Source organism: Rousettus aegyptiacus, unplaced genomic scaffold (genome assembly GCF_014176215.1).
Source record: "Rousettus aegyptiacus isolate mRouAeg1 unplaced genomic scaffold, mRouAeg1.p scaffold_m13_p_6, whole genome shotgun sequence".
Taxonomy (NCBI): domain Eukaryota; kingdom Metazoa; phylum Chordata; class Mammalia; order Chiroptera; family Pteropodidae; genus Rousettus; species Rousettus aegyptiacus.
Genome location: NW_023416309.1, coordinates 53,682,475 through 53,691,504, shown reverse-complemented (window position 1 = coordinate 53,691,504; position 9,030 = coordinate 53,682,475). Strand labels below are relative to the sequence as shown.

Below are 9,030 nucleotides of genomic sequence, written 5' to 3'. Positions count from 1 at the left end.
TGAATAATTGGCATACAATATCCTATTAGTCTCAGGTTACATCGTAGTGATTCGCTATTCATATTATTGTGAAATGAGCACAACAAGTCTAGTTGCTATCTGGCACCAAAGTTATTACAACAGTATTGATTATACTCCTTATGCTGGAGGATGCTTTTGATTGCAGGGAATAGAGTATCTGAGAGCAGACTTAACGTAGTTTAAACAGTAAGGGCTATTTGTTCTGCCACATAATAAAAACTACAAAAAGGATTGATTATTGGGGTTGGCTTGGCAACGCAGTAGTGTCTGGACACCGAGTTGGTACCTTTACTATTTTGAGTCAAAAAGCCCAAACGGACGTGCGAGGCTTCATTCTGTATTTCTTGGGAAGGAAAATCTTTAAAAGAAGACCCTCCATAGATTTCCCCTAACCTCTCTGGACCAAAAACTATGGCTGCCAGTAAATCAAGAGCAGCTGGAAAGTGAGTTTCCGACATTTTTGGCCTCTGTTGACCATCGATCCAGGCTCCACCAGCAGAGGGACGTAGGTGGGGGGTGGCGGCTGGAGAGGCAACTAATCCACTGGCAGGTACTATCATCTACGAGGATTCGAGCGTTAGCTCATTTTTGCTGCCCCAGCTCCCTACACTCTAAAAACTGTTTTTGCAAATGCGTATATTTTCTTCTCCCCATCCCCAGAGACAGCATATGTTAAATCATGCAGCACAGTCCCACATGTGCATGTAGGAAAATTCTGCGTCGAATGTGGGTTACACATGCATACAAGAACAAGAATTAGCTTCATCTTCAAAGCAGCAACAAGACGACAGCATAAATAACTAGGCCGTAAATGCCTTTATCCCTTCATTGAATTGGAGGATTAGGACCTGGGATCTGCTATTAATTCAAAAGTTTTAGCAAATTAATAATCACAGTGGTGAAAAATCCTAGCGTTTCTTCCTAATTCCTCTTATCATTAGGGAAGGAGCATGGCTTAAGACGGAAATCTATTGCTATCCTGTGTACCAGAAAACGTGTGAAAAGAAATATAAAAATAAGTAAAATATAGAAAGTATGTCCAAGATTTTGTGAACCATACCACTGAATTAAATATACCTAAGGTTATCCACAGAAGTACAAATGAACCTACTGAATACCCATTTTACGAATGAACCAACTGAAATTCAGAGGGATAAATACTTAGCTTCAGAGCTAGCAAGTTGGTCTGTCTGGCTCCGAACACTGTATTTTTATCATATCACCCAACAAAATTCCACTACTCTAAAGAAGGCTATATATTTTCTTTCATTCTTCAAGTGAGTAGTGAATGTTCTATTTTATGCAAATTATATATTTTTAAATTATTATTATTTTTTTACGTTTTGCAGGTGAGATGTAGTCTGACATGAAGTGTGCAAGTTACATGCATGGAAACTGCATCTAAGTCTACACAATGGCTTACCGGATTGTTTGTTCAGGCTCAAGCGATAGCAGCCACCTTAGAACAAGTAAGCGCTCAGGCTGTGTGTCTGACGAATGGCAGTGAGTCTTACACCCCCGAAAGGGCCGTTAACTCTGAAAGGCCGTTAACTCTGAAAGGTGCCAATTTTCACTCAGCGAACCAGGTGTAAATGTGCTATGTAATAATACCCATCCTCTCGTGGCCAAGTCTCAATGTGATAGTTTTTTATTAGTCAAAGATTTCCAAGACTCGAAACATCTATCTCTTATTCTTTTATTACATCCGAGGCAAGACGTGTATAGTTGTTAACAAAATGTGTAATTTTTCTATGGAAAATCATCTGGCTGTGAAGGCAAAAGCTTTTTTGAATAGGCGACAACCTTCTGCCCTTAAGTGAAATTTTCACCTACTGGAATAATAGAGTCGTTCTAAGAAAGGCCCTTATATAGCAGCACTTAACTGGCCTTGCTTTGAAGATAAAGAAACCGAGGCAGTGAGAGGTGAAATAATTGACATAAGCTAGAAGTTAAATTGTCCTGTTGCTGGAACACAATTGTTTGTTATTATCAATCTGTCATAACTTAACTGTAGAAAATTTTGATGTGCAGAAAGAAGAAAAATAAACTTACTCTAATTGCTCTGCTCTTAATTATTTTGGATTTTTTTTGCAATTTTTTTTTCTATTTTTACTGTCAGACGGTCTAAGAGTCTCAATTCCTTTGACATACTCTAACTCAGATACCAAGCTGATTAAATATAAGGATATCTAAAGTAGCTACTGAGAAGTGCTATAAATGGATTGACTTTGATTGAAATGGTACTGAATTTCCAAGGTTTCTCTCTCCATCTGGTGTAGATAGATGGTCATTTGAAAGTGCTCTCCCCAAATCGATTAAACATAATTGGGTATTAGCATATTGCCAGGACTTATTTTAAACGCCAGGCTCCATCAGGTCACTTACTTTATTTATGTTTCCACACTGGGCCACTTCTCCCCTCACTGAACTGACTGGGCGCTCGGTCGACACGTAAACTCAACTCCAGGTTGCTGGGTCACAAGGCTACACTCGTAATTAGCGTCTGCTTTGTGCTTTCTGGAGCACGCCCACATCCGGTCTGTCATTTTGTCCCCTCGCAGACACTGGGAGAGGTGCCGTTGTGACCCTTTTCCAGGTCAGGGCCCTGTGACTTGGGGAGCAACAGTTCAACCCCGGGGAAGGTCTGAAAGCCAAGCATCCTGGCTCCAAGGTGTGAGGCCTGCAAGGAGGAGACCAGCCTTCGGTGGGACCGGAGCGTCCCTTTTCGGAAGCCTCCCAACGGAGGCCAGGCTCAGGTTTCTTGAATTAAATGGGAGGTTAGACTGGATTATTTCTAATGTGCCTCGTCCTCTGACAGCCTATGATTCTGTCCTTACCCCCTCTGGTGCCAGGATGACAGATGGGCACAGAGTGGCCAAGAAACAGGATGCTTTGCTGATAAAGCCAGGAGCCGTGTGGCTCTGTTTGAGAGGAGCGTTGCATTTGCATAACCCAAATTGGAGCAGCCGATAAAGGGGATTTAATTTCATTCAGGTCTCTCTCAACCGTTCATGGGGCTCCAAGGGCAAAGCCCACAACGACGCTTCCTGACTCCCCCGGTTTCTTCTCTTCTCTGCCATCCCCAACTGCTCAGCCTTTCTGACCCTCTTACGCATAAGCGCCCCCTCCCTCGTCCGCTCAGTCCTGTCCCGGCCGCTCTACTCCTTTATCCCCCATCATGACCGATGTGACCAGTTACCTCCCTTCTTTCCCCATGAAACTGCCTAGGGAGTACGTTCTGCCTGTCCTCTGTGCTCAGGAGGATTTGCATAGGTTTTGCCCTTTCCGCTCTCAGAAACTGGGACGAGGCGGTAACGACAGAAAAGGCCAGGGCGCCAATTCTGAAACTGTTCTATGCAGGCGAAGGATGAAGTCTGACAATCCCCACATGCTAAAACTGTTGTGTCCCCTCACACGGAGGGAAATATTGTCCCATGTCCTGTGTCCTGCGCAAACTAACTGGGATCCCCGAGTGACCCTGGTGCCCAAGAGCTGTCACTCTGCCAGCCTCAGCAGCTCAGTGGGTGCTTTCTGAATGGGTCGCCGCTGCAGCTGTATTACAAATGGAAGGCAGGGAGGGAGAGGATCCCACATGGAGGGAATGCAAGTTGCTTTGGGCCCTCAGGCCGGCACGTACAGCTGCCTCCGGGGCCGGCACTGAGGAGACCGCGAAGTGAGGAAGACAATCACGGCTGCAGGGAAACTGTGTCTCTATCCGCAGGGTGGACGACACAATCCAACTGCTCAGCTCCTGCCGCTGCGTGAGTGGGCTCTGAAATTCTTCATTAACTGAGGCGTTTAGATAATGGGAAAATAATGGCACACGCAGGACAATTGCTTCATTATAACGCAGGAATTAAATCAGAACATCTTTTGTTCTACCCCCCTCTGCGTAGTTCAGAGAAGACTCTGAGGGGTTTTAAGCCCTCTCTCAGATGGAGGACTGTTTAAATAAATTATACAGCTTTCGTTCGTTATCTTCCGATGCTTAGAACTCGATACATATGGCGGGATGGGTTTGCCTCCCCCTCTGCCCCTTGTCCGCCCACCTCCACCACTCCTGGCAGAGCTCCTGGAATCTTTGGCAAGATGATAAAAAGAGGAAAAATTTTTTTTTTGGTGGGGGTGGGGCAGGCAGCATAGAAGCGCATCAGAGCTAAGCAAGGTACATTCATTTGTCCTCTAAAAGCCCCCAGTCTGCAAATCAGAAGGAGCCAAGGCTTCCTTCAATGAAGAACCTGCCACTTTCTCTCCAGGAGGGATGTAGAATGATGCTCAGGATGTGAGGACCGGACATACGCATCTGGGATGCAGGCTGGAGCCCTAGGCTGAGCAAAGCCCTTAGGTGGTCATGGTGGTGAGACGAGAGGAGGAGGCTGCAAAGAAAAGGAATGCCCAGGTGTAGCAGGGCCGGGGTCTCTGTGGAGGGATGGGAAAGCAGGTGTCTGCAGCATCCTTTGGAGTCTGAGTGGGCAGTCAGCCAAACGTGAGGCCGTGTTTCAGGTAATACACCAGAGGCAGTCCCCTAAATGGCATCATAACTAACATAAACATGGGACAAGTGCTCGGTTGCATAACATTTTAGCCCATCAAAATGTTAAACTAAGAAGAGTAATAGTTTCCCTTTAAAGGGGCGGGGGTATTGAATTAATATTTTAAAAGTCACGGTGGTGGCGGCCCATTTCTGCCGTTGTTGATTAAATCATGAATATTTGATGACAGTGCTGGCTCTGCGTGAGTTGAGTACGTGCCTTGTCATGGGCTGAACTGTCGAATCACCTCAAAAGATATGTTTATGCCTTAACCCCTGGACCCTGTGAACGTGACTTGATTGTAAATAGGGTCTTTATAGATGCCGGCGAGCTAAGATGAGGTCGTAGTAAATGAGATGGGTTCTAAACCTTTTGGCTGGGGTCCTTATAAGGAGAGGGAGATTCGGAGACAGGGATGCTCACGGGGTGGGGGGTGGGGGGAGGTCATGGGATGCTGAAGGCAGGGACTGGCGTGATGTGGGCCAGTGCCAGTTGGGACCATGCGAAGCTGTGACAGGGAATGGAAGGGCTTTAGGGCCTCCAGAGGGGATGGCCCTGCCGACACCTTGTCTTGAGAGTAAACCTCTGCTGTCTTCAGCGGTGCGTGCGAATGCGTTACAGCAGAGCTGGGAAACGACCTCAAGCCAGTCGGTTAACTTTTCTGCTGTTACTTCTCAGGACTGTATTGGGGTGGTTCTCTCTGCTCCACACCCTCCTAGCTCCCCGTACGAACGTCCCCTGAAGTCACCTTCGGCAGGCAGCCTTTCTGTTCTCACGTGTCTAGTTTTCCTTCCAGAATCAGTCAATAGCTCCTTGAAAGCTGGACTAACATGTTGTTAATCTCATTCACTCCTCTGTCCCAGTGCGGGGGACACAGCAGGTGGCCGAGAGCATAAATGTTACCGTTCATGAATAGGAGCATGTAACGGTAGTAGCAGAACTCGCCTGGCCGGTCATTAGTTTATAAGTAAAGCCAACCTAGGACAGTGGGCTATGAGGTAACCCCGGGTGAAGGCTGAAACGAAGAGAAAAAAAGGCAGCAAGGAGTGACCTGATGGGCTGTGTAGAGGCTGGAGTCAGGCTCAAGACTCCCTAGGCTGATCCAGAAGCTCCATTGGAATCACAAAGGAGCTGCCTGGCCGTCACCTGGCTTGTCTCGTCTACGTCAACAAAGCCACATGTTCCGCAGGAGTCTCGACAGAACTACCCACCTTCCCAGGCTGTTAGCTCCTCGGCCCACTCCTGGGTCTTGGAAAAGTGCCCTATGGACGTTGTCGATTAGCGGACACAAGAGTAAATCTTTTCCAACTCTACCATGTACCAGTTTTACTAAACATCAATTGATGAAAAGCTATGATTAACGGGGAATAGGGATCTGTGGGACGAGGAGAGGGGGTCCAGTCGAGACCGCTGGATAATACGGAAAAACCTAAGGAGCTGGGAAGTGGTCCACCTTGAGTAGGTGATGCTGTCTGGTGTGTGCGGATGAGGGGAGGGAGGGAGGGGAGGAGGGGGAGGAAGAGAGTGAGGGGAACGAGGTTTTTAGGATTAGGTTCCCAGAGCAACACAGCTGCTGAAAATCACTGCACAGCCACGAGCTCCATGTCCTAAGTCTTTCTCCTTCGATCCTTGTGTTGATAGAAACATATTTCCCCATTTTATTTGGTAATGGTAGGGATAGAATTCCTGTACAGAATCCATTCTCATAGCTATCATGTTAGTTCAACCTGGTTTATGACCAAAAAAAAAAAGCGTGTTTTGGTTTCTGTGATAATAAGAGTATGTCAAGTCTTTGTCCTGGATCCTGGCACAGAGCGTCTAAAACCCTTGGGGTGCCCCAAGTGTTAGCAGTGACAAGAGCAGCTTCTGTCAGTCATCGGGTCATCATAAGGCACTTCCGACACTTCCTGGATTAATGAGGTGACGTTTGGTGAGCCCCTGGAGAGTTTCAGGATGGGGCTGGTTGTCAGAGAAACCAACGTGCGATTAGAGGGTGGGATATGTACCACCACACCCTAGATTCTGGGGAGGCGAGTTCAATCACCATTGACTTTAGTGTCCGTATAGCAGAACCTCCAAAAAAAACTCCTAAATGGCAGGGTTTGGAGAGATTCCGGGCTGGTGAACACATGGAGGTCCCAGGAGGGCGAGGCGCCCGCGAGGGCATGGACGCTCCACGCCCTTCCGCACTCACCCGTGCGTCTCTTCCGCTTGGCAGTTCCTGAGTTCCACCCGCTGTAACAAACCGGTAATAGTAAACGGCTTTCAGGGTCCCACGAGCTGTCCCAGCAAATCATCAGACCTGGAAACGGGGTCGTGGGAACCCCTGACCTACAGCCAGCCGGTCATCAGTGCGGAAGGCCTGGACTGCAGTGCAGTTCCAAGAGAGTTCCAGCAAGACCGATGGGGAGTCCTCGCGCCACAGTCTCATGGAACAGGAATCCCGCACACTCGTTGGCCGGGGGCAGCCGGAGGGAAGTGAAGTGGGGCCGTGACAAAGTCAGGGTCAGGTTCGGTGCCAGCAGCTGGGGCCATCCGCCCGTTCTGCTCCCCACAGGAGGCAACTGCAGAGGTCCTACCCTCTGAGAGTGAACAAAGAGTGTCATCGTGACGATATTTATCCAGGAAAGGCTCTGGAGAACATGGCAACGGGAAGAGGACCTTCCTTTGCTTTTCTCAGCAAAGAACATGGCAGTAGGGGGCCTTGCAGTTTGCCCACCGCAGTGCAGACTGGGAAGAGCTCCAAGCCGAAGGACTGAAGTCTCATTTGTCCCTCGCCTCCCGGAGATTCAGGCAGAGCTCATTTTCCTGGTTGGACTCTATGCCGCATACAGCACTTGGAATAAACTCAGCGGTTTTGCTGATTTCTTCTCCTTAATGAAAATTTAAAGGAAGATCCCGACTGAGCTGCTTCCTTTTTTCTTCCTGGTAATAGCCTTGAACAGTGGGGAGGAAGAGGCTGTGGCCGTCTGAGTGTGGAACTAATTGGAAGTATCCACTGAATCTAAGGACGCGTAATAGGGATGGAAGATGAATCTCAGGATGCTCAGAAGTTTGGCCAGGCTGTTGGGAGGAGCGCTTTACGCCCGCCGCATCTGCTCCTTCGCTACCCACTCACGTCTCAACTTCTTTTACTCTGTCTTCGATTTCTGTTCCTCTGCTCCTACTCTCTGAGAGCCACAGACGTCCTCTTGAGCATCCAATGTAACCGCCTGTGTCCCCGCTTTTCTGCAAGGGGGCCACTGCTGACCGCCACTTCCCGCCCCGCCGCTGGCGTCTTCATCGAAGATGGATTCATTTTCCTGTTTGCTCTCTGCTGTTTTTTGTTCTGTTTTGTTTTGGTTTTTTAAGTCGAGGCGACCCTCGGTTGACCTCACAGATTGTAAGGACCTTGTCAGGTTACAATCCCTTATTTTTTTATTTTTTACACCTACAGTACCTGGTCTTCCTACGTGGTCTCCCATCCAGGTACTAACCAGGCCCGACCCTGCTTAGCTTCCGAGATCAGACGGGATCGGGCTTGTTCAGTGTGGCATGGCCGTAGACCTGCTCTCTGCTTTTTGATGACTCCTTTCTGTCTCCGTCACTCACATCTCCTCCTCCCCACAAATTTAGGGACTCTCAAGGCTCTGCCCTCAGCCTTGAGTGTTTAATAAATGTTAGCTGTTATGATTATGCTTTAAAATCTAAGAGAGTTGAGGTTTTTTTTTGAAACGTAAGTCCTGGTATGTGAGATAATGGCCACGCCTAACTGTACCTGGCCAGGCTGTGAGTAAGGACAGTCCCTTTAGAGCATCGCGAACCCCGCCAGCTGGTTTACGCAAGAGCATGGCTGCCCCGTCTCTTTCTAATAGCAGCCTGGGAGTAATTTTTGGTTTCTCTTTCTCCCTCATTGTCTTGCCCACCTGTGAAAAGATGCAGCCCCAACTTAGCACCTTGACCTTGCCCACTCTCCAGCAGTCACACTCCTACTCACCTTAAATCAAGGATTGATTTCCTGATTAGATGATTACGACAGCCTTCTCAAAAATCCTAGTCCTCCCACACTGTAGCCCTGTTTAATTTCTCCCAGAAACAGCCCCCCAAAGAACAACTCTGCTGGAGTCTCCTTGTTAAACACCTTCAGGTCACTGCATGGTCTGGCAAACGTGTTATGACCTCCTGTGACTGGCCTTCAGAGCCACCCCATGGAGCACCTTTCCAGTTTTATCTCTTCCCATTGACACCCCTTCCCTGCCCCCACAGTCCCTATGACACTGAGCGTCAGGAGATGCTTGCAGTAGGGACCTTTCCTTTGGATATCAGTCAAACATGAAAAAGCTGAAAATAAACCTTTTGGAAGGGGTTTCTGTTCTCTGAGAGATAAAAAATTAACTATTTAATTTCTACCTATACTTGCCTTTTAGGCATAGAAAAATATCAACGACGTTTTTCCTCGTTTGTACATCCTCTTCAAAATCAAATAGATATTGCTTCC

At 47.8% G+C, this 9,030-nt stretch overlaps 1 pseudogene; it reads right to left on the bottom strand.

Moving 5' to 3' along the window:
• Positions 1-7,980: 7,980 nt before the first annotated feature.
• LOC118604797 lies at positions 7,981-8,099 on the bottom strand (annotated as a pseudogene).
• Between the last annotated feature and the right edge of the window lie 931 nt (positions 8,100-9,030).